The 25,928-nt window shown below is 39.0% G+C and overlaps 1 long non-coding RNA gene across 4 annotated transcripts in view; it reads right to left on the bottom strand.

Moving 5' to 3' along the window:
* Window positions 1–25,928, bottom strand: part of LOC139035224 (uncharacterized) — a 141,139-nt gene that overhangs the window by 103,269 nt on the left and 11,942 nt on the right. The window lies entirely within an intron of this gene.

The raw sequence follows: 25,928 nt of genomic DNA, 5'->3' as shown, positions 1-25,928 counted from the left end.
CTTGTGGGTTGTTTGGTTAACCTTGCAGAATATAATGATAGATATGTATGTATTTTGTTACCTACTGATCTAATGCTAGACTTTGACATGCATGCATTATGTTTCAAATATGAATCACTCATACTTCATTGATAAAGCAGATGGATCCATAACTGCAGTTTCTTTCAACATATGGTAACACTTGATTGGTATTGCCTGTGAATTTGAGACATTCAAATGGGATTCTGTTTCTGGTTTAGCTAAATAAACTCCAACTGAATCAACTATTGGGCACACACCTATATACTCTAGACAAATATATTAAAAAAAAAAAAAACTACCTTAAGTTACATGAAAAAGTAGAAAGATTTTGGAGAGAAGGAAGCAGCAAGTTAAGTTTCTCTTTTATACATTTAACCCTAAGGACAGGCCACAATTAGCAACACTAAATTACTAAAACTCCAATAGAACATTTATGTTTGTAATCCTGAAAACAAGAGAAAAAAAGTTTAATATAACTGTAACTGCTATAAAGTGAGTGTGGGAGGGGTCCTCAAAAAGGAGAAAATAAGAGTGGGAAGCCTTAAATTCTGTACTTAAACTATGTCAAAATCTCTGGATACATGGGACAGATTATTGAAAGCTAAAATAAGGATAACAGAATTGAATGAAAATTTGAAATGCTTTTATAGACATAGCTTTTTCAGTTTGAACCCAATAAAGCTAATACTCTGTTAGGAAAGAAGAAAAGAATATTCTCAGAGGATTATGCAGAATATATAATCTGTACAACCTAAAAGTTATCAATGTCCAAATGCAATCCAAAATCACTCAGCATAAAGGAAGCAAGAAAATATAATCCATTCTCACGAGAAAGTATAATCAACAGAAACCAACCATAAAATGACCCAAATTTTGAACTAGCAGAAAAAGATTTTAAACAGCTATTTAAAAGTGTGCCAAATAATGTAAAACAAAATGTGATTACAATGAACAAAGAATAGAAAATCTTAGAAAATTAATAGAAAACATGTTAAAGGATTCTAGGAAATCCTAGAAAAGAAAATAAGATATCTGAAAATTTTAAATTCATAGTACGGACTTAATGGCAGATTGGAGAACATAGTCGACCTACTAACTTGAAGACAGGTAAATAGAAAATATCTATTCTGAAAAAGAAAGAGATAAAAGACAGAAAAGAAAAAAAAAAGCAAAATCTTGAGCACCTATAGGACAATACCAGATTGTTTAACACAGATGAATTACAGTTTTAGGATAAAACAATAGAAGCAGAAAAAGCATTGAAAAAAAATGACAAAAATGCCCCCAACTTTCATGAAATACATAAATTTACAAATTCAAGAAACGCAATGAACTCCAAGAAAAATAAAATGAAGAAAAATCACACCTACTGATAAAGAAAAATGAAATCATCTTGAAAGCTACCAAAGAAAAAGACACTTGGCATACTAGAAGAGAACAGTTCAGATGATAATAGAGGAATAACTAAGACCAGAAAACAGTGTACCAATCTCTAAAAAGTGCTGAAAGAAATTGACAACCCAGAATCCTAACCTAGCAAAAATATTTTTGAAGGCAAGAATAAAGAAGAAATAATGATAGATCTGGATAAAAGAAAACTAAAAGATTGTGTTATCTTATAAGAAATTATCCCCCCAAAATGCTTTAAACCAAAGGTAAGCAGTAAAATGAAAACACAGATCTTCAGGAACAATGAATATCATTAGAAATATTAAATTCCTGGATAAACATAAAATATTGTTTTCCTCTTAATTTCTTTTTCTATAACAATTTAAAGTAAAAATTATAATATTATCTTGTGAGAATTAGACAATACACAAGAAAAACATCATATCAGATAATCACAGTGGAAGGTATAGACTGATACAGTTGCAATGTTTTTACATTTTGCATGAAGTGGCAAAATATTAAAATTAAGAAGCATATCTAAAAAAAAAAGTATATCTTAAGCCTTAGAGCAGCCATTAGAAAGATAATGCAGAGTTATAACTAAGAAACCAGGAAATAAATAGAATTCTATAAAGAATCCAAAGAATCCAAAAGAAAAGAACAGAGGAAAAAAATATCAGAGGAAATAAATGAAAAACAAACAACAAAGCTTAATGTAATTATTGAAGTATCTTGGAATCCTGACTGTTGTCCTCTAGCATTAAAGCATTCATACTTCATTCTACATGCAGCAGACAAACCAATACTGCTTTGTAAAATCACTCATTCAATAAATATTTACTGAGTTAATACTATGTGCAGTGCATTAATGTTATGTGCCTGGTACACAGTGATAAAAAAGATTTTGTCTTTTTTATAAAAGTAATAGGAAATCATGAAAGGTATTTCAGCAGGGAAGTAACATGATAAGATTTGCAAGCTCTCTGTGTGAGGAACTGGGTGGAGGAGGTGTGGGAGGGGTGGGGAATGCAAGAGGAAGACGACAGGGCTGTTGCTCAATTCAGGGGAGAGGTCTACCTCTAGGAGATGGGAGAGGTCTACCATCTCTAGATGGCTTGGAAATGGCTAACAAGACTAAACTTGGAGAACCTTCCCTGAAATTAAAAGATCTAAAAATATGTTAGAAAAAAATTTACAGGGCATGGTGATGAATCGTTTATAAGGAGTGAAGAAAAGGGTGATTTCATAGAGGATTTCTAGTTTTCTTTTGTGGAAAGCCACTTGAGGAGGGTGCCATTTGCTGAAGTTAGGAGACAGTGGCAAAAGTGAAGACCATGAGTTCATTTAGGGATATTTTAAGTTTGAGTGACACTAAAGCAGCCAACTGGAGATTTCAATTAGGGAATTTATGTCGTATTCAATGCAGTATCCAGTACTAAATACAGTGTATGTTTCAAAATAAAAATTCAACACATATTTGTTAATTGACCAGCTTGGAATAAGAAGAAAAAGAAAAAATAATAATTTATTAAGCATTGACTCTTCCAATCATTCTGAGAGGCATTTTGTCTGAGGCATCTCATTTAATTCCACTGTAACAGTTCAACTTTGGTGATTCCAACTTTACCGATTAGGGAACACTCATGAAGCTTAAGTAAGAAAACAATGAAATTGTAGAATCAGAATTAAAACTCAGATCTGCCTAGTCACAAGTCACTTGCCAAGCCATTGTTCTTACTCACAATTTCCTGCTCACCCACCACAATGTAACATTCATTTTACGGAAAATAAATCAGCTTCTTCCTTTGTATCTTAGAAAAACTCTCCCTCTCTTTTCCCCCTAATCATTGAATTTCTCACTCAGACATGGATACTTCGGAATGAAATTTGGCAGTTTCTACTTTGCCTCTACCAGAGATTAAGAGAAGAGAGTCTGCTGCCTTCTCTACCTGCACTTTGCTGGAGAAGAATTAAAATAGAAAAATGGAAATGTTTTCATTCTCCCAGATCACAGATGCACTCATTTCATGTGTATTGTTCAAAATTTCAAGGAAGCTGAAATCTAATTTAATCTATTACACGATTGTACTAAATGACTTAACCACATCAAAGCAGCAGTGGACTCACACTCTTGGAAGGGACATTGTAAAATGGTTTTCAAACTATAATGCAGTCTCTCAGGTGCTTGAGACAGGGACGCCCATCTCTGAATATAAAGATTCCCTTACGCTTCTGAGATCAAAACAACAGAGCCATTATTTGAGAGGCCGGATGAAATACCAGAGCCATTTCTTATTAGCTTCAGTCATTAAAGAGAATTTAGTAGCCTGGCTATTTATGCATTTTTCTTCCCTGCCTTTTAAAAAAGGCAATCTTAATGGAATGAAAGGGCGGAAGATTTTGAAGATCAAGATTAAGGGTAACTTTCCTACTAATTACATTGTTTTCTGCTTTCAGAAAAGAAAACCCAAACCAGTTTTCCAGTTCCCCTCTCTACCTCATGCTAAACAATTCAAGAACAAGAGATGTCAAGCATATTGTCCTTCGCTTAGAGTGAGGAAAATTACTACCATACTACTGTTACTGTTATGAGTACTAGAGAAAAACACCCATCTATCCTCTGGAACATCAGATGTGTTTTCCCATAGCAACAATACTGTGGACAAATTTGGATCCCCAGTAGGACGCTTAAAAGCCAAGTCAAGCCATGATGCTGATGTAAAAACACTACTACATCCAAGCACTTAGGCAAGATCCTATGAATCTCAGAAACATCAGAATTGCATCTCCTGTCCCCGTCTCCCTTGATAGCAACTATTTTGAAAGCCATATAATAGCGGACATTCAACCTTTGTGTAAAGAAGACAGTATCTGACAGGGTAGAATAGCTTGATATTGAATAGCATAGACACTAGAACTAGATTAGCTAGGTTTGACTTCTGTCTCCCAACACTACCTAGCTCTGAACATTGAACAAGTTACTTCTTTTACTCTATGCCTCAGTTTTCACATCTATACAATGGGAATTTAAGGAGTATCCTTACCAGGCTTCCCTGGTAGTCCAGAGGTTAAGAATCCATCCTGCAATGCAGAGGACACTGGTTTGATCCCTAGTTGAGGAAGATTCCATGTGCCATGGGGCAACTAAGCTCATACGTCACAACAGCTGAGCCCACGTGCAGCAACCACTGAAGCCTAAGTACCTTGAACCTGTGCTCTTCAACAAGAGAAACCGCCTCAGTGAGAAGCCCATACACCGCAAGAAAGACCCAGTGCAGCCAAAAACAAATACATAAATTTTTTTTAAAAAATAATTTTTAAAAGTTAGAGCCAGATTCCTAATCCAGCTCTGATTCTCAAATTCCACGTTCTGAAATATACAGCCAGGACTCATTGCCTGTGATGATGGAGGGCTCTTGGGAAGAGATCTCTTGCCCTGACACTCAATTTTCTTCATTAATGCCTCCACCATGGTCTCCACAATAAGAAGTCAAAACGGATGATGACTGGAACTCTTTCTCCCTTTAAAGGGCCCAGCTCCCTGCCCAGCATGGGCTGAGCCATAAATTGGGTATTCAGAGGTCAAAGAATGCTTGTGTTTTGAATTGCCACTGTAGCTTTCTGTTGAATCTGTGAGTGTGAGCTCTTTGAAAATACCGCAAGCCTATGGATATATTGATCGTGGCCTTGGAAATCCTGGTGGATGTAGTTATTTAAAGTAAAGACGACTGACCATGTGCAGTCAGAATCGTAACAAACTGAAGTATTACAGAAACTAGGACATTAAAATGCAGAGACGGCTGGGACCCAAAAGCAAGTTGTATGTAGAGACGTTTCCCAGAAATCAACTGTTAAAGAGCTAAGGGGGTGTTCTCCTCACAGGCTTGACACTTTGCAGTTTCCCTTTTCATTCAGAGATGGATGCTAAAAGAAACAGAGCAAAGACAGACAAGAAACAAGAATCTTCCAAGGCCTGAAAAACAGGTCTAGTGGCACTGAGGTTTCCTCTGAGACAAGGTAGGAAAGGATAGATCAGCCTTCTTGATTGCTGTGAGCCTCCCACAGTACACAAACTTCTTGATTATTTTGAAAATGTATTTTTGATTATTAGGAAGGTTCCTTTAAGGAGTTATAGAATCCCAAACCGGAAAAGGGATTAGCCTTTCAGAGCACTTACCATGTGTCAGGCATTGTGTTTTCACCTTAAATCCTCCCAGAAACCTGGCAATTTTTGTCCTCACATTACAGCTGAGACTCAGAGTGGGTTAAGTAATGCCAGGGTCATAGGGCCAGGACAGGACACACTGGCTCCTAGCCTGCCCAGCCCACAAGCAGAGCTTTTACCCAGTCAGTGTCCACTAACTACCCCCAGTGTGACCTTGTCCAACATTCATCACCCTGTGAAGTAGCCTGGACAGCATCCCCAGTGAGTGGCTTTGCAGTGTCCACTTAAATACTAGCTACAAAAGGAACCTTTTTATGTGCAAAATGCACGTAAAATAAAATTTGTCATTTTAACAATTTTAAAACCTGCAATTCAATAGCATTTACTATGTTCTCAAGGTTGTACCACCATTGCCACAATCTAGTTCAAGAAAATTTGAATCTCCCCAAAAGGAAGCCCCCTTCCCCATTCCCTATCCCCGCTTCCCCACTGCCACTAACGAGCTGTCCCTGTGATCTTCCTATTCCGGATAATTCATATCGATGGAATCATACAAAATGAGCATTTGTGTCTGGCTTCTTTCACTCAGTATAATATTTTTAAGGTTCACCCATGTATTAGCAGGTATCAGTACTTTATTTCCTTTCATGGCTGAATAATATTCCAATGTAATGGACATTCCACATCTTATTTATCTTTTCCTCAGTTGCTGGACATTTCTGTCACTACTTTTGGCTATCTGGAATAATTTTTGAACATCTGTTTTAATTATTTGGGATGTATATCTAGGGGCAGAATTACTACTTCATATGTGAATTCTGTCTAACTTAGTGAGGAACCATTGAAGTGTTTCCATAATGGCTATACTGGTTTGCATTCACATCAGCAATCTATGAAGTCTCTAATTTCTCATCAAGTTTGTTATTTTCTGTTGTTTTTAATTATAGCCATTTCAGTGGGTGTGAAGAGGTAACCCGTTATGCTTTTGATTTGCATTCCCCTTATAATTAATGACACTGAGCATCTTTTCATGTGCTTATTGGCCATCTATATATTTTCTTAGATAAATGTCTATTCAAGTAATCTGCCTACTTTTTAACTAGATGGTTTGTCTTTTTGTTGTTGAATTGAAAGAAGTTTTTTTAATATATTATGGATACTAGACCATAGGTGAATACATAATTTGTAAATATTTTTCCCCATTCTGTTTTGTCACTCTTTTGATGGTGTCCTTTGATGAAATCAAGTTTTTTATTTTGATGAAGCCTAACTTATTTTTTCTTTCATTGTTTGTGCTGTTGTTATGTCTATCAACCACTGCCAAAGTCAAGATTAGTCCTGCATTTTCTTCTAAGAGTTTTATAGTTTTAGCTCTTACGATTAAGTCTTTGATCCACTTTGCATTAATTTTTGTACATGATATGAGGTAAGGGTCCAAGTTCATTCTTTTGCATGTGAGTGGGGCTTCCCCAGTGGCTCAGTGGGTGAGGAAACTGCCTGCAATGCAGGAGACATAGGAGACAGGGGTTTGATCACTGGGTCGGGAAGATCGCCTGGAAGAAGAAACGGCAACCCACTCCAGTATTCTTGCCTAAAAAGTCTCATGGACAGAGGAAGCTGGCAGGCTGCAGTCCATAGCGTCACACAGAGTAGGACATGACTGGAGGGACTTGCACGCACACGCATCAGCCACCGCATACCCCACTCACGTGTCAGAAAATCCTGCCTCACCTTGTGTTGAAATATACCTCATATTACCACTAACCTCTGATCTCACTTCTGCCCTCTGGAGTCTTATCATTACCCACAATGACACGATCGGGAAACTTGTTAAGCTCTCGTTATTTTCCAGGAATATTCTAAGTTTTTTACTCCTATTATTTATCAGAGTATGTCCTCCAACACTAGAGATACCATCATTATCCCCAGTTTATAGATGAGGAAACTGGCATGGAGAGGTTAAGTAACTAACTCATGCACAGGTACACAGCAGATCCAGGATGCAAACCCTCTGAGAGTTCAACACTCCAGCTCACAATCTCAACCTGCGGAGTGGTTGAGCAAATGTTCATCGAGTGTCTCTGGGTCAGGCACTGTGTTAAGAGCTATAAGTTCAAAGTTAACTGGGCCCCCCTCCCTGCCTTCATGAAGTTTATATATTACTGGAGAAAACACTAATCAATATCAAGTCTCCTCTGGTGAGTGTTGTAATGCAGGAACACCAAAGATAGATATTCTTCCTAGGAAAGTAGAAATCTTCACTAAGTTCACAAAAACCCTTGCCTCTCACCACTCCACTTCCCCATCCAGTCTAACTCATGTTCATGTTACCACTCCTGATATAAATACCCCCATCCTTGGACAGAGACTAAGATTCTCTGGACCACTGCTGCTCTCCTTAGCTTCACATGGCCCCACGGTGACCTGGAATATTAAGAAGGATCATTCTCCAATGTGGGAGCTCCAACTCATTCATGAGTGTTCACGTTACCATTCCCAAAATGATCTTCCACCTATTCCCATAGTGCTTGGAATCTCTTCAATTATTCATTCTTCCATTGGCAAAGGTGCTTACTCTTCCAAAGACCAAATATCTCTCTCTCTAGAAGTCAGCAAGTAGAGAACTACATTTATTAAGGACCTATCACATACCAGGCATTTTACATAGACTATCTCCCAAAAGAGCACAGTGAGGTAAGCATTATTAGCCCCATTTGACACAGGCAGAAACTGAGACTCAGAGTTTAGGGAATGAAGTGGCAGGTTAATATTTAAGCCCAGGACTGTCTAACCTCCCTGCAGAAACCCCTTTGGTAGCTTTTCTGAAAAGAGAACATTTAGTTTATGCTAAACCACTTTCTGGGACTAAGAGCTCATAATCCACATTTGACCCATAGTGGAGTGTCGCTGGTTGTTAGAAAGTGTCTGCTTCTAACAACAAAAGCATTCCGGAAATGAAATGGGCTGCTTCAGGAGGGGTAGTAATATTCTCATCTCAGGACTTTCTCAGCTGTCAAAAGGTCTTTGTTTTAAATGGCGATTTTCAGTCCCCAATTAGCCAACTCATTCCCAAATGCAACATAGCAAAGATGACAAACCACTAGAGCCGATCTGAATGCCTATATCATTCCCTAAAAGCTAAAAGGACAAAACTGTTTAAACAAAAAAAAAAAGCTATGTTTATCTTGCCACTTTTCTCATAGGCAAGGGCATTGTAGGCAGTGGAGAGTGAGAGCAAAATTAAACTATAAAGAAATAATTGACAGTGTTTCCTTAATCGTGGTCTGGATCTGCTGATCCAGCCAAAAGCGAGGGGGCAGAGGTGATCTTTGCTATGCCACATTGAATAATGCAATCATATTTTTGATACCAAACTACATTTAACTGCCCTATAAATCCTGCCTGCCTCCATACCACACCTCATTATCTCACAAGAAATGTACAACCTCTGGAAAGTCAGATGTGGGGAGACTTGTGCCCCCCAGCTGAGATGGAGACGCAAAGCTGAGGGGCAGGTGCCTGCTGCACAGCCGTCCATCTTCCTGCCTGCATGCCAGGAGCTTCACTCAGGTATCCTTGGTGCAACTTGCTCTGGGACATTAAGCAAAGTATTCCACCCTTCTGGGATTCGGTATTTCATCATTAAAATGGGAGCAGGCGGTATCATTACTCCCATTTTGCAAATAACAAAGGTCAGGTACAGAGAAGTTAGAAAGTTGCTCAAGGTCAAAGTCAAACATCTCAGTTAAGTTTAGTCACTCAGTTGCATCCGACTCTTTGTAACCCCATGGACTGCAGGACATCAGGCTTCCCTGTTCATCACCAACTCCCAGAGCTTGCTCAAACTCATGTCCATTGAGTCAGTGATGCCATCCAACCATCTCATCCTCTGTCATCCCCTTCTCCTGCTGCCTTCAATCTTTTCCAGCATCAGGGTCTTTTCCAATGAGTCAGCTCTTCACATCAGGTGGCCAAAGTACTGGAGCTTCAGCTTCAGCATCAGTCCTTCCAATGAATATTTAGGCTTGATTTCCTTTACGATTGATTGGTTTGATCTCCTTGCTGTTCAAGGAGTCAAATATTTAGTCAAAGGGAATCCGGACATCAAATGCAAATGTGTCTGTCTTGACTCATAAATACACTCTTCCATAAATGAGAAAGCTCTAACACTGTGACTCAGTGGAACTTTGCTGGAACCATGAGGGTGAAAACCCCTTAACAGTAGCTTCCACAGTTTGGAGCTTATTGTCAACATCTGAACTGCCCAGATTCCCAAAGGAGGAAAATGCATGAAATAAGCACAGTGTTTAGTGTTCAAGCTTGACTTAGAGGTATGTGGTGGGGATAGCAGAAATGATTGGTACAGAGAAGAGGGGAGAGTTCTTTCTCACTCTCTTTGGAAGGCAAAAGGAGGAGGATGCCACTCTGCCTGGCTTGGGAAGAAGCAAAGAGCACACTGCGTCATTTTTGCCGTGTTTCCAGCTACATGACTTGAAAAGCCAAGTCCAGGTTCAATGCATCATTCTTGAGGCTGGAAACAAAATCCCTCTTTGTTCCCCAGTGAAACTTATCTCTGAAGAGCTGCACAACTTCCTGTGAGATATAGCCCTGCAGATGTGCCATGAGAGACCCGCCTGGCTGTGCTGCCATCACTCAAAGTGCAAGAATGGGCACTTTGTACTGCTGGACTGAAAATGACACTCTCTGCTCTGATCCCCGTTGGGGTTCCCAAGTGGACAAAACTTCCTGCTAAGGGGAGGGGCTGTGGGCAGTGGATGTGTGTGTGATGTTGTTTTGTTCCTTTGTGAATTTGTTTAGTTATTTATAGAGCCAAAGGAAAAAGCAAGCGGGCAGAGTGTAGCACAGTGTTTTGCAAACTGTATTCCATGGAACCCTTCCAAGGGTTGGAGACCCTGGAGGCTGGAAGTAGAACACAGGGTGGGTGGAAGAGCAGGCAAAGCTCCAGGATATTATATCTGCCTCCTTCTCCCCCAGCCAACACCATCAACAATAACAATCACAGCAGTTCTAACAATTTAATGTAGGAGGCTAGATATGATTTTATTTCAACAGACTTTTATAGTTTAAAAAGTGTTTGAAAAGCACAGTTGCTATAGATAAATTCCATCCTCAACTTTGCTAAAATGTAGCTCTGTGATGTTGAATAGTTATTTTCAACTCTGGTCTCAGTCTCTTTGTCTATAGAACAAGGAAAAGCATCAAGTCCCCTAGTACACTCTAGGTAAAAGGAGGAATTACAAAAAAAATTCTGACAGTTTCATACAAGAGAAAATGAAAAAAGAAGGAAACCCTCTCTGTAAGATGGTTTAATTTTCAATTAATATAGGGCAAGAAGCTCTTTCTGACTTTATTATAGGCCCAGAATTAAATGAGTACCAACAGACTGTACATAGTACTCAGAAAGCTACCCTGGGTGCTACTAAAATTAACACACTATTTGAACATCTTTATAAGGGACATTAATTTTTCTCTGGTTGGAAACATGAGCTATACTAAATTGATGTCTAGATAATCAAAAAGGGGGGGGAAGGCGATGCAGTTGGACAAAAACAAAAGGGGAGAATCAAAATTTTCTCGTTGAGTATGCAGGTAGGAACTACTGATGGCACAAGATAGGAAGGATTTCATGCTGGATTGTTCAACTGTCAGCTTGGTTAAACTGGGAACTTGGTTTCCCAGAATTCCCTTCCATACATGATTCTGAGCTGGCATCAGCCAGGCGAGGAAGTTGTGTGAGATTTGAGGGGCAGAAGTAGAAGAATGACCGTCACCCTCTGAAGGTCTTACTGCGATCAGTGGCAAACACAGAGGTTCCCAGTGGTCCCAGCTTGTCCTCACTTCTCTGCACGTCAAGCTCTTCTTCTGGACCCTGGGCTCTGCTGAACAATAGCTTGTCCCAGGGTCACCACCAGACACCTGACGGCAGTAGACAGGCAAAGACAACTTCTCATCGATTTCATTCCTCACAAGTTGCTCCCTTGAGGTCTCACTCCAGCAGTCATGCATGACTTCTCAGGTACCCCTGGGAAGCTCCAACTTGTTCTTTTGTATCAACACGTAAAAAAGATTGGTTAGCAACATATTTCTCAGATACTCCAACCGTCTTTTTGCCCATCACTTCGTTAGCTCCTTCCACAACTGTATCAGGTCTCATTCCTCTGCTCAGCCCCTTATCTGAACACTCACAGGAACGCTGCTTCCCTAACCGATCCTTAAAGGACACAGAAAATTCTGACTGGAAGTCAAAGCTACCGTAGCATAAAATCTACAATATATGGCATTGCCTTTGAGACAGCAGCAAGCAGAGGTTGGAAGGGCAACTAGGACGCTGTTTGTAGAGGCTAAAAGATCAGTGAGTAAATCTGAGGCCAGATAAAGGGCAATCAGTATTATATGGTGGTGAAACAACTGGCAAAACTGTCACTTATGATGATTTGGAAGATAGAAAATGTACTGGATAAACTTGCTGATCTGCCTAAAACATTTCCAAGCAGGATGTTGAAAGTGTCAGTTGTCATCTTTTATCTACATACAACAAGTTGCAGGAAGAGAAATATGAGCTAAAAAGAGAAATGACCCATTTTCAAGCAGAATTGTTAAAACTACATATGCAAATCAGACTGCTATGAGCAGAACACCTGTGTGTGTGTGTGTGTGTGTGTGTGTGTGTGTGTGTGTGAGAGAGAGAGACAGAGAGAGAGAGAGAGATGCAATTTAGGATTTGCTGAATTAGAAAATAAAGTTAATTTCACATTCCTTAGTCTATGTAACCAGCAAAAATTTCTTAAATTAAAAATTAGCCTCTGAGTAATGATTAAATTAAACATGTGATCTTAAGAAGCTACGTTAAGACCTCAGGAAATTTTAAATTAGTGACTTACAGATTTTCTCAGTAAGTAAAGAGGACTCAAAAATCTTAAGCATGTTACCTGTAATAGTCTGACTTGCAGATTGAGAAGTATTTCTCAAAAGAAAGTTATTTCTCAAAAAGATATGGATTTTAGACATGAATTGAACCCTAGGGAGATATATGGAAACCCACAAAATTTTTAAGAAACTTGTACTAACAAAAGCACTGCCAAATTGGACAAAAAGGAGTATAAACCATTCAAAATGAGAAAATTCCTCTGGGTACCAAACTTTGTCTGGGCAGAAAGTAGGTTGACAATGCAGTCAGCTGTAAATGCAAGCCAGTTCTTATCAAAAAAAAAAAGAAGAAGAAGAAGGAGAAAGATCTCAGAGAGTTCTACCAAAACAGAAGATAATAAAGAGCAAGGGAGAAGAGTGGGTTAGAAAATTATATACAGGACAGGTTCAAAACTGAACCCTTGTCAGTGAACATGCCCCATCAATAGAGTAGGGGACTCTGAGAGTATGTACTCTGCTGGATTTCTGAATTTCTATGAAAATTCTTTACTAGTCTTGCAAGCCTCCTCTTTTTGAATGTGTCTTTTAAAGCTATCCTTTCTCTATCTCATCACTGTACCCTGTGTGTGTGTGAGATAGATATCTTGTATTTTTAATTAATAGTTCTCTGAATCAAGAGCAGCTACCCCTAAGAAGCTGAATTAGAGGAATTTCATCTCCATCTAGATCTGATGAATCTGCAATAGTGAGATAATGACTTCAGGACTTTGCCATAATGAAATGAGACTTTGGGGGGGTCTTATCCCATTATGAGAGGATAAATGTATTTTGTATGTGGAAAGAATGTAAATAAGTATGACCAGAGGATAAACTGGGGTGGGAGTACAAGGGGTAAAAATGACTATGAATTCCTTTGAAGTTCCTATCATCAAGGCAAAGAGTCAATGTCCTCACTTTTTTCAACTGGGGTGGCCAAGAGACTTGCTTTGACAATAGAAAGCAAGAGAAGTGATATTATGTGGTTTCTTAATGCATCCATCTACTCTCACCCTTGTGCATGTACCACTCCATTCTTATTCTCTTGGTCGTTCTCATTGCAACTTATGAAAAAGCCCAGGGTAGTCTCCTTGGGGATGAAACACCACTTGAAGAGAGAAACCATGCAGAAGTAGACAAGGTCAGTCATCCCCACTGCTGTAGCCGTGCCAGCTGAGTCCCAGTTAAATCCTATATATATAAAGGAGGCCATCTAGGCCAGCCACCCCCTAGAAAACAAACCAACTGACTTTATATGCATAGTTGAGCCCAATATCATACGGATTAGCCCAGTCCAAATTTCCAGTCTGTAGAATCACAAATAAATAATGACTAACTGTGTAGGTATCTTGCCGTGAAGTAATAGAAAGCTGAGGTGGTTACAGGGAGACAAAATCTGGAATTGATTCTTTGGAGTCAGGGACCAGGACAAGGCAAGAAAGTTATCTAGAATGTAAATGTGAAGAAGGCATTCACTCTCAGGATTGTGCAAGTACCCCTTAAATTTTTCACCCCATACATTTCCCTCCCCTAACTTAAGACCCTAGTTCTCCTGACTAGATCCAAAGGCATTAATGACCCGGTTGCTAGTGGTGAAAGAAATACTGCTCATCCACAGCATGAAGTGGAAAGATCTTTTCCTAAGTTATCATCTTGCAGCACCTAGAATCAAGTGCCCATATACGAGAAGTCTTTGAACAGCCAACTAGCTGCTGTCACAGAGTATTTTAGTAAAAACAATGAGTTGGTGGTGGTTGTTTAGTTACTAAGTCATGTCTGATTCTTTTGTGACACCATGGACTGTAGCCCACCAGGCTCCTCTGTCCAGGGAAGTTCCCAGGCTAGAATACTGAAGTGGGTTGCCATTTCCTTCTCCAAGGGACCTTCCCAACCCAGGGATTGAACCCACCACACCTGTACTGCAGGCAGATTCTTTACCACTGAGCTACCTGGGAAGCCCAATGAGTCGGTAAGTTGTTCCTAAGAGTAAAGGAGAAAATGAACTTAATGCTTTAAACTCCCAGCTCAAAGTTTGATTAAGGAACCAGAAATCTTCTATGACTACACTAAAAGACACCACTATCTCTTGTAGCCACAGGTAGAGATTTCAGAAAACCAAACCAAAAATCTAATTCTAAAGGTAGCTGAATTATAACACAAAATGTATCACAAGCTTATAGGGTCCTGCGTTAAAGGTAAGGTACTAAATGGGAAAGGATAAGACTCCTTGATACAGAGACAATGTATATGAGAAAATTCCAGTGAAGCTGAGGGCCTTAAACTCCAATTTTTCTGAGCATCCTCTGCCAATAAAAACAATACTTCCCCCTTAATAGTTTTAGGGAAAGATGGTGAAAGGACTGGAAAGCATCCAAGAATATGGGTAGAAATAGGATTGCTTTGCCTAGGAAAGAATACACAAGCAGGTACATGAGATATGACTCTAATTACATGAGAAGCTAGCTTTGTAGGAAGTTTAGATAAACTTATAGTCTAAGTTTATCACCTAGACTATAGGAACAAATCAAGAACAAGTCAGTAGACATGATGCGTATACTACTATATGTTAGAATTCCTTTCTGGAATTTTTTAAACAAAATTATGCTTTTCCAAATTCTAAATGCCAAGAAAACCTGTCAAGAAATTAGGAAAATGAATAATTCAAGAAATCCTTTCACAATGTGTATATATATATCAAATCATTGCATTATACACTAAGTATTTCACAGTTGTATTAATCATACCTCAATAAAGCTGGAAAAACTGAGATTGCTCCAAAATAATGTTATCAAAACAACTTAGTATCTCCAGCTACACCATAAATTTTCCATTTGCCCCTTTCTACCCATTCTCCACTCATCCATTCTGCTCTGTACCCTGAAACACTGTCTTGTACGGACTACATGGAAGATTTTTATGTCCTTCAGATTTCTGAAAGATTGGCCAATAGTAGACTATAGAGGGGCTTCCCTGGTAGCTTAGCTCAGCTGGTAAAGAATCTGCCTGTAATGCAGGAGACCTCGGTTTAATTCCTGAGTTGGGATTATCACCTGGAGAAGGGGTAACCTACCCACTCCAATATTCTTGGGCTTCCCTGGAGGCTCAGAGAGTAAAGAATCTGCCTGCAACGCAGGAGACCTGGGTTCGATCCCTGGCTTGGGGAGATCCCCTGGAGGAGGGCATGACAACCCACTCCAGTATTCTTGCCTGGAGAATCCCCATGGACAGAGGAGACTGGCAGGCTACAGTCCATGGGGTCAACAAAGGGTCAGACACGACTGGTGACTAAGCGCAGCACAGCACGACTAAGGAAGAGGGCTTCCCTGGTGGCTTAGTGGTAAAGAGTCTGTCCGCCAATGCAGGAGACATGAGTTCCATCCCGGGGTCAAGAAGATCCCCTGGAGAAGGAAATGGCAACCCACTCCGGTATTCTTGCCTGGGAAGTCCCATGGAGAGAGGAACCTGGTGAGCTACAGTCCATGTGATTGCAAAGAACTGGACATGACTTAGTGCCTAAACAACAACAAAGACTATGGAAGGAAGAGAGAGGAAAGAGAATATGTGCAAGGTATTCATTCAGCTGGCTTCCTCCCTCAAAGGTCAGATTGATTTGTCTGTGTCCATGACCAGACAAAGTGGTTTCTTTCACTTGACTCTGTTTGATTGCATATCCTTCTTCTCATCACTGCGACTGAGGGAGACAGCTCTTCCACTCTTCCTAGCCTCAGGATACTGAAGTATCTCTAATAGTACTTTTGTACTTTAACTTTGTTAAAAGTTCCTTCCTAAACAGAGCTTCTGTGAATCACCTTATTTGAATGTCTCATTTATTTCCTGTTGGGACACTGGTTTATAGACCAGTAGAAAGAGAACTTCTCTTTCTCAAATAGTTCTAGCAAAAATCTCAAGGCTGTTGCTCATTGGCTTATATGCCATAGCTTTAGTTAAGTGGTCACTAATAATTGTGGCCATAGAAATGCAGCATTTTGATTAACCAGACCTTTTTCATGTATCTATCCCTGGGAGTAAGGTCAGTCCCACTGGAATCATATAGAGTCAGAGTTTGAGTGAGGTATTTCTCAAATAAAAATCTGAGTAAGCATAGATTTTAAAAAAAAAAAATCTGATATCTACAAAACTAGGCAAATTCCAAATGTTTGGAATCCCACCTCACCTATAAACTGGTAACAATGCATTATCTAAATTGAGTAAATGGACTAGGTTCTCCTTTGAGTTTTCTCATATCTTTAAAATTTATAGATCTAACTCCAACAATGCACATTGATAAAACTGAACAAATTTAATTCTATTTCCTGCTCTACCAACAAATATCTATATGACCTTGAGCAAGTCAGCTCTTTTCTAGGCTTCTATTTCTTTATCTGTAAAAGGACTAAATGATCTCCTGGGTATGCTCTAGATGTAAAACCTCTATGTGTCTATGACTGTCTCTGAAATTCCAAGTTCTGTTAGGGTTCTTGGATTGCAAACATCACAAATAAGTTCAGTATAACATCAGACTCTGCCCCTACACCCAGATAAAAGAAATATATTAAAAGTATGAAAAGACATAGAGTCCTAGGCAAACATTAAAAACAAAACTTTGAAAATATCAGGAACCATAGTTTTTCCATGAATCTAAGCAGAAGTGTTGTCTCTTTTAAGCACTGCTTACACAATGAGTCAGCTCCACTTTTCATCTCTCCATCCCACTCAGTATTCAAATTCCCAAGTGTAAGATCAGAAATGGATTAGTGAGCTGCCTTCTCACCTTCTGTCTGGGGATGGCAAAGTACCTTGCTGACTTTCCCAACAGGACAATACATCATGGGAGGATAATAACTCCCAGAAGGTAGAAAAGACAATGAGGAAGCAAAAATTACTGATACCGTTTATACAAGTCAGCAATAGCATCAGAAGTTGGGTACAAATTTCCTTTGCTCGTATGTCCAATATAGCTCTTTGTGGCGGCTCAGCAGTGAAGAATCTGCCTGCAATGCAGGAGACACAGGTTTGATCCCTGGGTTGGGAAGACCCCTGAATCAGGAAGATCCCCTGGAGAAGGAAACAGCAACCCACTCTAGTATTCTTGCTTAAAAAATCCCATTGACAGAGGAGCATAGTGGGCTACAGTCCATGGGGTCACAAAAGAGTCAGACATGACTCAGCAACTAAACAACAAACTCCTTTCAAATTTTCTTGGAATTATATGCATCATGCCTAAGTCACAGTCCCAGAATCTTCAAAAAACAAACAAACAAACAAAAGAGTTTAACCTCCAAAATTCAAATGAATTTGTTAGGTCACCAAAAGATCTAGAGATTAGAAATGACAATTTTAAAATGAGATTCTCTTTTCAAGAACATTGTTAAAGCAAAGGCCAATAGCTTGGTTTTGTTTTCATTAGACTCTATTATTTTTCAGCCGTGGGCAAATGCTTACAAAATGAGATATTACTTGAATATATGAATGCCAAATCAAGAACTCCAGCATAAAAGGTGAATAATTTATAAATGTACAAAATGAACCCAACCCTCCTCCTGTCACCACTGTCGCTGTGTATAGAAACCAAAAGCCATGTAATTTCACAGTAATTATCCAATTCCTAACTTGAGGCTTCAATATCAGCATTGAAAATTATGTATCAGTTGTACTTGGAATTATAAGTTTTATAGTGGAATGAAACTCTATGAATTAGCAACTTGTTGGCATCTTTAAAGAGAATTTTAATATTTAGTTTTGAAATGGACATATTATAAGGTTCTGCATAAGCATTATCAAGACGCATCATATGTGCATGTGCCTTATATTTATAGTTCCATGTTTGTATGAATCCTGGATCTATTTACCTTGCATTCGTAAACATTTGAAAAGATTGACAAGTGTTAGTCACTCAGTCATTTCCAACTCTGCGACCCCATGACTAGAGCTTACCAGGCTCCTCTGTCCATGGAATTCTCCAGGCTATACTGAAGTGCATCACCATTCTCTTCTCCAGTAGGTCTTCCCAACCCAGACACTGAACTCAGGTCTTCTGTATTGCAGGCAGATTTTTTACCATCTGAGCCACCAGGGAAGCCCTTGCAAAGATTATGTTTTTCTATTTCAGATATGATTCATTTTTCTAAATGTGCTTACTCTGCACAGTTGAGCTAAATAAACTGTAGAAAAAAAAATTAAGGAATTACTATTACTCTCTACATCCCAGTTCTGAAAGTTGTTGGTACCTAGCTGGCAGACAGGCCCTACTGAGGCTTCACAGGGCCGGAAACAGAATTGGCACACAAGGTCCTCAATAAATGAGCTATGAAGAGATGAATGGTTGAATGAATATAAAAATGGCTCACATGAGTGTGTGAATAGCATTAAAATTCCTTTTCCAAGAAAGGGAACATCAAGAGATATTTAGGAGATGCCAAAGGAGATCTAAGGTCTTCCCAAGAGCCGCTAGTGGTTAAAAAAAACACACCTGCCAAAGCAGGAGACGCTGGAGACAAGAGTTTGATTCCTGGGTTGGGAAGCTCCCCTGGAGGAGGGGATGGCAACCCACTCTGGTATTCTTGCCTGGGAAATCCCATGAACAGAGGAGGGGCTACAGTCCATAGGATCACAGAGTTGGACATGACTAAATTGACTTAGCTTGCATGCAAAGGAGATATAGAAACAAGAGATATATTTCCAAGCTATGGTCTAGTCCAGGCCCCTACCATAGCAGTGACTTTTGGCTTAAGCTGTTTGTCAATATAATGAACATTGTGCCTGATCCAACACCTCACCATGGCATGGAAGTAGAAGAAATCAGATAAAATGGAAAACCCTACCAATACAGGCAGGATCCTTCCCAAAATCCTGGACTTTCACCTTCACTCTAAAGATGCCTCAAACTGAGAGAAAAAGAGTTTGTGTTCCTCCAGTTCCTCACTCCCTCTGCGAAGTGGAATCTGTCCACCTTCCCTTAGGAAAGCACAGTCACCAAGAGCAAGCATTTCCAGAAAACTTGCCATGGGTAAACACTACTTGTGATGTGACATAGACATGGACACGGCATTGTTCCTGCTCTCGCTGATGGGTCTACATGTGTTAAAATTAGAGGAAATTACAGAAGAAGCAGGCAGTAAAAGGTAGGGCAATGAAAGCAAGGTCTGTAGACAAAATTAGTCATTAGCTGGATGGGACATTCCTGGTAGTCCATGGGTTAAGAATCCACCCTCCAATGCAAAGGACATGGGTTCAATCCCTGGTCAGGGAACTGAGGTCCCACATGTTGCAGGGCAACTAAGTCCGCACACCACAACCAAGCTTGTGCTGTCTGGAGTCTCCATGCCACAACTAGAGAGAAGTACATGTGCCGCATTGAAAGATCCCGCATGCTGCAACGGAGCCCCGACATAGCTAAAAACAAATAAAGAAAAATTGTTTAAGTTACTAGCTGGATGATAAAGGTTGAGATGGTTTGTAAAAGAAGCAGAAAGGATAACTGTGCAATCTACGAGAACTACAGTAGAATGGGTATGGACACTGAACACCAAGAATATCAGTGTGACTTGAGAGACAGAAGCAGGGACATGATTGGAAATCAAATTCTTCACTTTTTCCTTCTCAGCCTATTGTTTCTATTTTTGGCTACCCTTTAAAATAATCTGAGAAGCTTTACAAAAAAGGGGGCATTTTATAGACCCTATCCCTGGAGATTGATTTAATTGGTCTGGGGTGAGGCCCAAGTACATTTGTTTGTTTTATTGTTTTTTTAAGCTCTCTTGGTGATTCTAATGCACACTCAGGGTTGAAAACCACTGCTTAGATCATCAGGATCCACCAGTATTATGCAACTGACATCATTAAAAGAGGGCTGTGAATACTTACAAATATTTTGCAATCCAAGTCCCAAGTCATTGGATGTAATACAAATAACATTTTATAAATCTTAAGTAAAAATCATTTAATTCCTCACTTTGTAGTATTTTCCTAGAAAGCTTAACAAAGAAACTTGTTGCCATATGAAGTGAGCTATCATCTCAAACAGTGGTTCCCTTTGAAAAAATATTGTGCTCAAATCTCATGGACTAGACATGAAAAAAAGCTTTTCTTTGAGACCTGAAAGGTATTAGTCATAAAAGAAGATATATAGGGTTAAAGGTTTGTGTCAGCCACACAACAGCAGATCCTAAGAAACAAAGATGCCCATGTGCTCTTGAATAAATCTCTTTTCTTGGTTTTCTTGTAATATGCACAGCCCTCCAACGCAAATCCCAGAGAGGAAACCCCTATGGTTTGACTCTAGAGGTGGTACTTTAGTACCTATTCAGGAAATATCAGAACTCACTGGCTAGCCAACAGTGAAGTAAAGGCGCTTGAGTGGGAAGATTATGGAAATAAGGGGGCCAGAGGTAGGAGAGTCAGGGAATAGGAAGTATCTGCTTTTGTGCATGAGAGTGCTGTATGAGCAACTTTTCTTTTTTCACTATTTAAGAGGTATGAGAGAGTGACATCAGCATGATGGTGGAAGAGGAACCCTAGAACTTGTTCCTTGACTTAACAATATATATGATCCAAAAGTCTCTTATAAGTATTCCTATAAATTAGAAAGTTGCAGTATTTCAAGCAAAGCATTCCCAAAAGCAAAAATAGCTACATTGAAATGGGTAAGAAAAGGCATTTTATTTCAACCACATCACCTCCTTCCCCAAGTTGGCATAGGTTGCAATCAAGAGGAAAAGTCTAACTCATGGATTCTCTCTTGGGAGTACCCAACACTCCAGCTTTGGGGGGTGGGGGCGAGGGCAGCTACCTGAGAAACTGTTTCTGTCTCACCTGATGTGAGGTGCTGATTAGGAACCAGAATACCTTGAGTATCTGGGCATCACAGAGAACCAAAGAGAGCTCAGCAGTTTATGACAACATCACAGACTTTGTAACACCATGAAAGAAATGAGCACAGCTCATCAGGATCAGAGGGAAACACTCTTGTGGCTTCTTTCTTGAGAGGAAAAGAAAACCGTGGAATGTGCATCCAGCAGGGGCTCTCAGAGGGACTGGTTTCTTTCTTGCCTGACTCAGAGCACTTACAGAACTGGCACACCCTGGATACCTGGGGACCACAGAGAACAAAAGAGAATCAATAAACAAAAGAGAATCAATCACTTGTGGCAGCACCAGAGAACTTGTAATACCATAGACAGACACCAGAGGAACAAAGAGACTACAAGCTCCAGGAAAAAAGTTGACAAACCTCTCTAACTGGCAACCCCAGGAAAGCTTTGAAGGCCTCCAGAATCTCAAGACATGTTGATTAGTGAAGGTCTTTCCTGCACAAAGCCAGACTATAAAGAGTGAGAGAGGCAACTGGGTTTTCAAATATGTAAAGCTCAACACAAACATAGAAAGCATATTAAAAAGCAGAGGCATCACTTTGCCAAAAAGGTCCATATAGTCAAAGCTATGGATTTTAGTCATGTATGGATGTGAGAGTTGGATCATAAAGAAGGCTGAGCACTGAAGAACTGATACTTTTGTCTTGTGGTGCTAGAGAAGACTCTTTAGAGTCCCTTGGAAAGCAAGGAGATGAAGCCAGTCAATCCTAATGGAAATCAACTCCAAATATTCATTGGAAGGACTGATGCTGAAGCTCCAATGTTTTGGCCATCTGATGCAAAGGGCCAACTCATGGAAAAAGACCCTGATGCTGGGAAAGATTGAGGGCCAGAGGAGAAGGGGGAAGCAGAAGATGAGATGGTTAGATAAAATCACCGATTCAATGGACATAAGTTTGAGCAAACTCCAAAAGAGTGCAGGACAGGGAAGCCTGGCATGCTTCAGTTCATTGGGTCACAAAGAGTCAGACACAACCTCATGACTGAACAGCAAAGCTCAACACAATGCACATGAAGAAACATAGAAACAAGGCCCAAAGGAATAAAATCTCCAGAAACCAGCCTACAGAAACAGAAGTATACAAATTACCTACAAAAATCTTCAAATATCCATCAAAAAGATGCTCAGTGAGCTCATGAAAATTATTCATGAACAAAATGAGAATATCAAAAGAGAGAGAGAAAATTTAAATAAAAACAAAAATTCTGAAGTTGAAGAATACAATAACTTAATAGAAAAATCCACTAGAGGGGTTCAATGTCAGCCTTAACCGAGAAGGAATCAGTGAACTTGAAGACAAGTCATTTGAAATTATCCTGTCAGATGAGCAAAAAATAAAAAGGATAAAAAAGGATGAAGAAAGCTTAAGGGGTTTATGGGACACCATTGAGTGGAACGATATATGTATTATAGAAGTCTCAGAAAGGAAGAGAAGAAAAAAAGGAAGAAATAATGGCTAAAAAACTTCCCAATCTAGGGGAAGAAATAGACATCTGGATTCAAGAAGTGCACCTGATCTCAACTAGGATCAATCCAAAGAAATTCACACAGAGACACATTATAATCAAATTATCAAAATCAAGGACAAAGACATAATTTTGAAAGCAGCAAGAGAAAAATGCAAGGAAGCCTTCATAAGACTATCAACAAATTTCAAAGAAGAAATTTTAAAGGCCAGAAGGAAGGGGATGATATATTTAAATTATTGAAAGAGAAAAAATTTCAACCAAGAATACTATATTCAGGAAAATTCTTTTTCAAAAAAGAAAATACAAGTCAAGATTTTCCCAGATAAATAATATCTGAAGTAGTTCATTACCACTAGACCTGTCTTTACAAGAAATGCTAAGTGGAGTCCCTTAAAAAGATTGCTACACAGCAACATCAAACTTTATGAAACTATAAAGCTCTCTGGTAAATGTATAGACAAACACAGAATATTGTAATGTTGTAATGGTGGTGTTAAAACACTTTTAATATATACTGCAGGAGCTAAAAGACAAAAGTATAAAAATATGACTATAAAAATATGCTAATGAATAGATATGCAATATTAAAAACATATTACTTATAACATAAATAGCACAAGGGGTGGGCAAAAGAATAGAATTTTCATTTGTGAATGAAGTTAAGTTGCTATCAACTTAAAATAGCCTGTTTTACCTAAGTCCCATGATAGCCACAAAGAAAATATCTGTAGAAGATACACAAAAGAAAATAAATATGAATCGCAACATACTGTTATAGAGACCTCTCTCTCTTTCAGCCCAATCTCCAGGTACTCCTGATCTCATCTAAGTTATCTTCATTTTATAGATAAAGAACCTGAGGCCCTGGGAAGAAAAGGGACTCAGCCAGGAGGATTCAGAGAGAGAGTGGCACGGCCCTGGCTAGATTCCACATCTCCTGGTTCCCAGCTTGGTCTTCCTGTTAAACTTGTGACTAACCTGGGAAATATCCAGCTCAGCAAAGAGGCAACAGAGAAGCAATCAGTTGTCAGGGAGGGGTGGGGGGACTCGGGGAGACGTTCATTAAAACTAATCAGCAATAGACACAGATCTCCAATTTTAACAGGTTTTTATGCATATTTTGTTTCCATCATGGAAATAGTATCCACCCATTACAGGAACTTTTGAAATTGCAGAGAAGCAGAAAAAGGAGAAAAATTATAATTCCACCAATTATATACACAACCATTAACACTTGAATGTGTGCTCTTTCTGTCTTTTAATGAATAGATTGTTGAGTTTTCACTGAACTGCACTCTTTCTGTATGTTCATTTTGTATCCTGCTTGTTTACAGTATTATAAGCATATTCCATTTGCAAACATCTTCTTTCATAGCTACATAATATACTTGAAAGTAGTTGTGCCATGCTGTTTTTTCTAACTTCACTGTTTTAAATGACACTAAAATGAACATGTATCTGTGTATATGATAGTTGTTCCACATTTACCAACCACGTATCTACCTTGATAGTGCACCAAGGTGAAATTATAACATTAAAGAATTTGAGGATTTTTAAGTGTTTTGGCACATAGTTCTACATTACTTATAATACATATTTTCTTGTTGTTCAGTCACCCAGTCATGTCCAACTCTTCATGACCCCATAGACTGTAGCACACCAGGCATAAAAAGGCATATTTTCTTATTTACGTGCAATTATACAAACATTGCTTTAGAATTCTAGAAATAGAAAGAACCCAGAGATAGGCAGCTACTGAATATCCTGGCATATTTCTTTCCAATCTTTTTGAAAGCGTATACATATACACACATAATTACCAAATTGAGATCATTATGCTTAGGTTTGGTTTTTGGTAGAAAAGTTTATGAGCTTATTTCCATGTCAAGAAATAATACGTAAAAACCAAACAGATTTTATTAATCACAGCATTTTATCCCAGTCATACAGGCATACTCTCGTTCATCCACTCACAGTACAGCCATACCCATATCCCCAGACCCAAGTAACAGCACAGGCAGGACCGCCCCAATGGGATAATTCTCAAGGAGTCACCCTGGTTGTAGTTCTCATGAGAAGTCTCTAAGAAACTGACTCTAGAATGGAAATATTTCCATAAATTGACACTTCTGCAGAACTCAGAGTGATATTCCAGCTTGCCAATCACCAGGAACTGCTGTAGGTCCTGAAAACTCGGTCACTTGCTTTCATCAGAAAATGTTCACAAAATCACAGCAGTTAAGGCAGAAACTTTGGCATCAGAACATTCCAGGCCCAAGTCATGACTCTCTCCTACTGTCTGTGTTGCTTAATTTATGTAACTTCTCTAAACCTCAGTCTCCGCATATGCAAAATTGAATGACAATGCTTGCTAACTCATAGGTTGAAATGATGATCAAACAAGACAAAGCATGTAAAATACTTAGCAACATGATTTGGTAGGCACTTAATCAATTTCAGCTATTATTATTCTTTTTTGAGAAATTCTGGCAACACTTGTCTCTGATCCCTTACAGCTTTGTCTTCTCATTCATAAATAGGACTTTCTTTTTCCTCGTTTATCTACTTACACACAATACTTTTATCTAATAATTCCCAAAGCAGTCATTCTGGCAATGAATATGGCAGTTCGCAATGTTATCATATTTGTCTTATCACAAATGCTACTAATAGCTCAAAATATTGAAATTGTCATTAATTATTTTTAATAAATAATTTTACTTCAGGCTTACTACTCCCAGGAGCTTATATGACAGTATCTTCTTCAATCTTTACAAGCCTGTGAAGTATTTTTATGACCATTTTTCAAGTGAGCAAACTAATATAGAGGCAGTTTAAGAAATTCACTGAAGGTCACACTTAGATGTTGAAGACTCAGGATTTGAATCCAAGCCTGTTGGACTTCAAACCCTAAGCCCCATTCACTTGGTCAGGGGTCATCAAACTTTTTTCTGTAAAGAGCCACATAGTAAATATTTTAGACTTTATAGGCTATATGGTCTCCATCATAACTACCCTTCTGTACCAGTGTAGCACAGAAGCAGCTACAAACAGCACATAACCTTTTGGACGCTGACACCTTAATTTCA

The sequence above is a fragment of the Odocoileus virginianus genome, chromosome 5 (genome assembly GCF_023699985.2).
Source record: "Odocoileus virginianus isolate 20LAN1187 ecotype Illinois chromosome 5, Ovbor_1.2, whole genome shotgun sequence".
In the NCBI taxonomy this organism is placed as follows: domain Eukaryota; kingdom Metazoa; phylum Chordata; class Mammalia; order Artiodactyla; family Cervidae; genus Odocoileus; species Odocoileus virginianus.
This window is presented reverse-complemented; position numbering and strand designations above follow the sequence as displayed.